General features: G+C 39.1%; 1 long non-coding RNA gene across 1 annotated transcript; it reads left to right on the forward strand.

The window, feature by feature from the left end:
- The first annotated feature begins 1,961 nt into the window (after window positions 1-1,961).
- On the forward strand, window positions 1,962-4,920 carry LOC143224228 (uncharacterized). The gene is made up of 2 exons (XR_013013282.1): window positions 1,962-3,091; window positions 4,499-4,920. It is a non-coding gene; the product is annotated as an uncharacterized LOC143224228 (long non-coding RNA).
- The last annotated feature ends 2,503 nt before the right edge of the window (window positions 4,921-7,423 follow it).

A 7,423-nucleotide genomic window follows, 5' to 3' on the forward strand; every position in this document is an offset into this window, starting at 1 on the left:
GACGCTCGCTGCATGGAACAGCTTAGAACAGTCCAAATCTATTTCACTATGGAGTGTCTCAATGTTTGAGATGACCCAGCGATCCGTCGGTCTGCCATGAAGCAAGGCAGCCAAGATGTCCTGCTTGCCCTGCAAGGCCAGGCAGCGGGCCCACAAAAGCCACACGTCAGCTTGCCTCAGCAAGGAGGCACAGGCCTCCTTGAGACCCGCCCACCAAGATCTGGTGACGGTCTCGACAGAACAGAGCCCCCAAACAAGGGCAAGCAAAGCGTCTCCAACCCCATCCTCGGCAAGGTAGAGACGTTTAGCCGCCGTACACACCGGGGCCCAGAAAAACGGGGACAAAATCCCGGAATGTGGTGAGAAACACTCGATGGTCAGACACGAAAAACGAGGCATCCCCAACCCGATGAACAGCAACCCCGCCGGGACTCTGCCGAAGACCAGGTGTCACATAGAACCTGTCAAGGTGATAAGAAATGCTCTGACCGGTCCAGCTAGCCACAAAAGCAGATCCATACAGTCCCCGCCAGACAATGGAAAAGTCGAAATCCGACAGCACTGCATCCAGAGACCACGTATACCAATCACCAGAAAGAGGATCACCCCCAATCTTGTCGAAGGGAGAATCCAAAATGCTACTGAAGGCACCACCAAGGATGATATCGGCCTGTGTAACCATGAACCTATCCAAGCTCTAGAAATTAGGTCTCCTGCTCTCCAGACTGGACAGGTGCATAGACATTGATAAGCCGAATGTTACGACCCCAGCGACAACATCAATGTACACCATCCACCCCTCAGCATCACTATGCGATGCGAGGATGGTCCTATTAAAATGCGGGTGGAAGAGGATCCCCACCCCACGCGAACGTGTAGTGCCAAACGACCAGAAGGCATGGACAGGGTAACAGGATGAAAAAGGAAAATGGTCCCTCCGAGAAGCAAAATGGGTCTCCTGCAAAACAATAGCGTCAATTGCAAAGCGATTGAACAGGGAGAATGGGTAGAATTGCTTAGCAATGCTACGTATTCCCGGATGTTAAGAGTAAGGCAGGAAAAAACCCATCAACCAATCAGAGGGGAGAACTCAGTGATGATGATGCTTCGACAAAGTTGACGGAGGCAGGGGACGTGCAGCCTCTTGAGGCTACCTGACCCTACCCCCTCTTTGCAGCAGCGGCCGCTAATATCTGACCACCTCTGCTGCACACGAGGGACATCCGGACCGAAGTCCGGCAACATAACGGGGCTGCAAGGCCCTGCATCTCCCCACTGTCCTCACTCAGGCCAGAGAGGCAGGGAAGACTGGGGAAGTCCAAGAAACTGGCAAACGAGCTAGGTGACAGCAGCTCGTCCAGTGTTGTGGTCTGCGCCATACCCAGGGCCAGTGCCAAGGGTCCCTCAGAACCCCCAGCCTCAGCAGTGCAAGCAGGGGCAGCCAGGGGCTCCTCGGAGTCCCCAACAACCCCCACTGACCCAACCCAAACAGGGGGCAGGACACTCCTCAGAGGAACTCTCCCAAACACAGACAGGGAGTCAGGACCCTCCTCAGGGGACCCACACCTACACTTACAGGGGTGGCTGGATCGTGGGCGCCCACACAGCTCCCAACCCCCACACCATCTGACAAGGAGGCCTGAACCTCCAGGGAGACACGGGACACCTCAGGGCCATCTGGGCAGTCCTGAACCTCCACATGGGCGTCGTCCAAACTCAGACCCGAAGGATGTGCCAAAGCCTCCTCAGAGGCCCCCTCCACCCGAACAGCACCCGAAGCGCCTCCCTCCTCCCCAGAGGACGTAACCCCCACGAACTGGGTGGGCGAGACGCGATCCTCCATAGGGGACTGGGACACACCTCCCCGGACGCCACAGCTGCCCCCCTCGTGAACCCCACCCACAGTTGCATTGAACGACACAGTAGTGAGGAGCTGCCGCCCCCGCCCTCTTGGGCCGCGAAACAGTTGGTGGCCCCACAGCCAGCACCACAAACACTGCACTTGACAATGCAGACACTGTCGATATGTCCATAGACTAGACACGTCCCGCACCGCGGGGTCTGGCACTCTGCCAAGAGGTGGCCCTCGAGGCCACAACATCGACACAGACGTCGCATGCCTGGGTAGTTGCACATTACCCTGAAACCGTTCACCAACACAAAGTTTGTATCTGGCGTCCACATGTCCATGCAGACACGCAGGTTCCCAGTGCATACAGACGGGCGCGAGTGTTGCGCCTGATGTTCTATTTTACGTACTGTCCCATACGCCGACAACACGCCCTTGACGACATCATGGGACATTTCAGTGTTTTGATGCATGTGTCTCCCTCTATTCGATTTTATCGAACTATCAGTTCTCGTTTGGTAGTTCTGTGACAAGATGTGTTTGTGTGTATTCTTTAAATGCATTCAACTTCGTGATTTTTATTAGTAGTGTTTTCTTCCAAAGTGGAATTTGTTACAAATATTCTATCAAAGCTCACGGCTTTTCAGATAAGTACGTTCTAAGTTTTTCAAATTGTTTTTCCTTCACATGTTGTGTTTGATTTTCAATTTACATATTGAATTCCAAAGCTCGTGTTGTCACTTCGGATGTCATGTCTTTGACTAATACAGTCACACATTATATAGGTCCTAATGATTCATCTTTAGATTTACTCTGTATTATCTGCCGGGAGACTGACTGTTATGTAGGTCAACTTGCTTCCCCCAGAACATACCAACTATGTTCAGATCACCAATGATTTTGACAGCCCTTTTCTGCCATCTGATTTTGACATCTCCCACCGCCAACTCTTGTACCGACAAATAGTGGGATTGATCATAACATTATAATGCCCCCATGGCTGAAAGGGCGAGCATGTTTGGTGTGAGAGGTATTTGAACCTGCTATCCTCAAATTACGAGTCGAGTGCCTTAACCATCTGGCCTTACCGAGGCGACCATAAGGGAAGTAGGAACACAGAAATTGTACAAAGCTTACACTTCAAACAACGAGAGCTTGTGCATTTTTCTTCTACTGTGCTTTGTTTTTATTGTGACCAGGAGTGTATATCGTTTTCATTGCATCTTGAGAAAACTCCCCAAAGTAAGTATCAAATGAATTGCTCGTTTCTTTTCTCCTCCTGTTAATAAAAAAGTTGGAATAAGCGAGGTAGTGACGTGATGACGACAAACCCACTTGAAGTAAAAATGTATCTCAAGATGGCTGATGTGGGTATTTAAACCTTTATTAAAATAGAGAACAACGTTTCGACCTTCTTAAGTCATCTCCAAATTAACGAAGAGACTTTGCAGCTGACAGTTGCTGGGAACGTCTTAGGGACGAGTGTAAATGGGTAATGGATTATAGAGAATGTGTGTAAGAAATGGCCAAGTGACCCTTCTTGCGAGGCCAGAAAAAAAAAAAAATCTGAGATGATCTCTTGGATGAAATCTAAACAAATGGATAAATACTTTATCTTGCTGTTTAGAATATTATTCTATGACAAGAAACATGGAGTAATACACATATTACTTTATCCAAGATCTACTTTTCAAAATTTAATTGTTTTATCTAAGATGCATATGCTATTTAACATAAATTGCACTTGAAATTTAGGTTATTTCTGAAGGGTTCTCAACAGTTACGGGTCATTTAACTTTGTATGTTACATTCCTATTAGAATTATAAGCTTACTAGTACCAAAATCAAATGACAGTTTATAAGTTGGCTTAAACACTGCAAAACTACTACTTATTACTGGCATAGCTTTTTTTTTTTTAATAGAAACAGTAAAATAAGGGCTGCAATTTGTATTTGAGCACTCTTGCTACCTCTCACATTACCATATCCTAGTCTTAGTAGTAATGTGCTAAGTCAAAAAATGTAGCTACAGTGGAATCAGAATTACAAAATTACTTTTAAATTCTGAAAATAAGAAAAAGATGAACATCTTTCAATTTTTGCAATGAAGAATACCTGTACAGTTGCTCTTTGTTGTACTTTTTTGCAATAGATTAGAGCCATTGTATACTCTTCAGTTTACTTATTACAAGTTTATAATTTTTTTGCTTGTTATAAGTACTTATTTTATATAACCTGGGAAATAAATTTCATCAGGAAATAAACCAAGGCTGAGCTAATATGAGATGTAAAACAGTATAATGAGTTAATAAGACACAACCTTTATAAATGTGTACATTATGCAAGTGATGCATAAGAATTATCTAATAATTGTAAAATTGAATTGCAAAGCATTTTTAGGTTCCAAGATGAAGCATTTGTTAACCTTTATTGTCTAGTTATGCCTGACAAAATATAACACTTTGATTAGTAAAAATCATAGAAGTTAAGCAGAATAACCATGTTTCTTTTTAACCAAGTTTAAATCAAAATGAGTGACAATTCTTTTACTGAAGTTAAGGATTTACTAAAAACAAGATATTAAACTTAAATTGTCAAATATAAGTTTGCATTCTAATTCAAATAAAATTGTTTGTTTCTGAATTTCAGGCAAACCTATACAAGGGTGATCTGCACTTATCAATCCCTAATTTAGCAATGAAACAGTAGAGGGAAGGCAGTTAATTATCACAGCCAACTCAGTCTATTTTTTACCAACAAACTGTGAAACTGACCATAGCAATACATGGTCCTCCATGGCTGAAATGGGAAAAATGTTTGGTGAAACAGAGATTTGAACCTGTGACCGTCAGACTGTGAGCTAAGTGCCCTAACCACCTGGCCATGTCAGGCCATTAAAAGAAAATACTTGTACTGTAGTTTTCTAAACTTGAAAACAAAATAAATACCTTCAAAGTTATTTCAAGAAATTAAGACTTTGGCAAGTTAAAGGAAATAAAATTGGTGTTTTCACATATAATACAAACTTATAAAACCACTGAGAAATAAAGTGAAAGGTTATTGCACAATGATATGCTTTATTGTTTAATAAAATTAAATATAGTAATTTTTTTTAGGTTTTGGAACAAGTCATTTAGTGTACACCATTTAATTACCAGCCTAATGGAAGAACAACAAGATAATATAATGAGTGTATGTTTAAAAATAATAAATTTTTGTACTGCAGACCAAAAATTAACAAGAGAATAGTGTGTTTATGAAAGACCCACACCCCCTACAATAAGCATAATATTTGTAATAAAAATCATAACCTTAAAAATTAATCAAGGCTGTAACTCTGTATGCAATACCTGTTGTGTAAGTCTGGTCAAAGTGCATTCATTTAATCTTGAGATACCCTACGCATAAGACTTGGATAAATAAATAGAGGAAACAAACCTGTTCCATTCTGCTTATAAGTGTAAACCTTATACAGTTGTTAAAAGTATGCATTATTGAACCTTGTAAATCAGTTACTCTCCTGGAGAATTTGAAATATGTACTTTTAATCTCATTCTTTAATTCTTTCATTAACAACATCAGTATATTATGTATTCATAGTTAATGTGGTTTTAGAGAATAAATGACCCATTTCACTGTTCATAACATTTTACAACATCTCACATGTATTTCAGTTATCTTACCATCTGTAAAAAGTCTACAAATATGAAAATTAAAATTGAGTACAGAATGTCTTTGTGTTGACCACATGTCTGGCACCTTGATGAGAGGAGGATCAGGTTATAAAAGGAGTATGCAAAAGTTAGATGAGTAATCTACCTTTATGTTGTTTTCAAATCTATTTGGTGATAAAAATGGTTTTACCTGTGGTTTAGATTTTGAAGGCCTTACCACATATAAATCCTACTAAGCTGAATAATGTACAAACTAATCCTGCATGATATCATAAGAAGACTAGCACTCACATACTACCACAATGATGGTAAAGTTGATGATGAGGAACCCACTTTGTAAATTATGAAAGTTTCAGGCCATCTCCAAACTTTAATATGTTGTAAATGCTGCAGCTTTTAAGCAGTATGAAACATAGCATCATTAAAACTGCACAATAATTAATTAGACAGAACTAAAGTGGTGCCATTTTTAATAAACTGTTGTGCATTTTTAACATACCAATATTTCTAATTTTAACCATAAAGCTCATATATACACGTGTTGAGCTGATAATTAGAATGTTCAAAAAACTTTTACTTTAGATTTTTAATTGCTTTATTACTGAAAATAAAGAAAACTTGATTATATTTGATACTGAATATTTTTAAAGTACAATTTTTATGTCAAAGGTTAATTACATAGCCTCAGTGATCAGTAATGAGCTAAATTATAACTCCTCTTGCAAAGGTTTTGTCACTACATAACATGCAATATGGAAAAGCTATTCAATACTTCATATATGTTTTCATTTTGGGTAATAAAGGTTATAACAAGAAAATAACATTACATTTCTAATCTTCATTATTTTTCAGTAAAGCTCATGTTAATATACAATATTCAATTTTTTTTTTCAAAAAAAAAAAGGCTGACTTGTGCCATCTTGTAACAGGATGCAGTATTACAGTATTTTCACACTGGATATACATTTAAAAACCTGAAGGCTATTAACCCAACGTTATACCTCTGAGAAATGAGAGGCAAATTGTATTGTACCTAAAAACAACTTCCTTAATATTGCTCATGGAATTAGTTGAGCAACAAAACTGCTCATTGAAATTAGTTTATTAAAGATAAATACAAAATTATAATTCTCTTTAATAAATTATTAGTGAAGTATTACATGACAATAAATACTAATTTATTATAAATTCCTGAAGAAGGAAAGGTTCACCAACAGACCTAATGTTTATGATGAAAATCATGTAAACCATAGATTTTTTTAACACCAATTTCAATTTGTCCGTTTTGGATTTTGAATTGGAGGTTCACTTCAAAAATAGAGTACTGGGTTGCTTAGTTTATGTATTACATGACAATAAATACTAATTTATTATAAATTCCTGAAGAAGGAAAGGTTCACCAACAGACCTAATGTTTATGATGAAAATCATGTAAACCATAGATTTTTTTAACACCAATTTCAATTTGTCCGTTTTGGATTTTGAATTGGAGGTTCACTTCAAAAATAGAGTACTGGGTTGCTTAGTTTATGTATTACATGACAATAAATACTAATTTATTATAAATTCCTGAAGAAGGAAAGGTTCACCAACAGACCTAATGTTTATGATGAAAACCATGTAAACCATAGATTTTTTTAACACCAATTTCAATTTGTTCGTTTTGGATTTTGAATTGGAGGTTCACTTCAAAAATAGAGTACTGGGTTGCTTAGTTTATGTATTTCTTAATCCTATAGGATTTGTCACTCCTGCATCAATTCTACTTACTAGCTGATTACAAAAGAAAATGTTTTTCTAATTAAACACTTCTGTGAAATCAAAACATATACACTCACACTAGCTCAGAAAACCCAAATTACAATATGTTGTGAATTGTTGTTTTGAGCCATGTTAATTC

Source organism: Tachypleus tridentatus, chromosome 1 (assembly GCF_004210375.1).
Source record: "Tachypleus tridentatus isolate NWPU-2018 chromosome 1, ASM421037v1, whole genome shotgun sequence".
In the NCBI taxonomy this organism is placed as follows: Eukaryota; Metazoa; Arthropoda; class Merostomata; order Xiphosura; family Limulidae; genus Tachypleus; species Tachypleus tridentatus.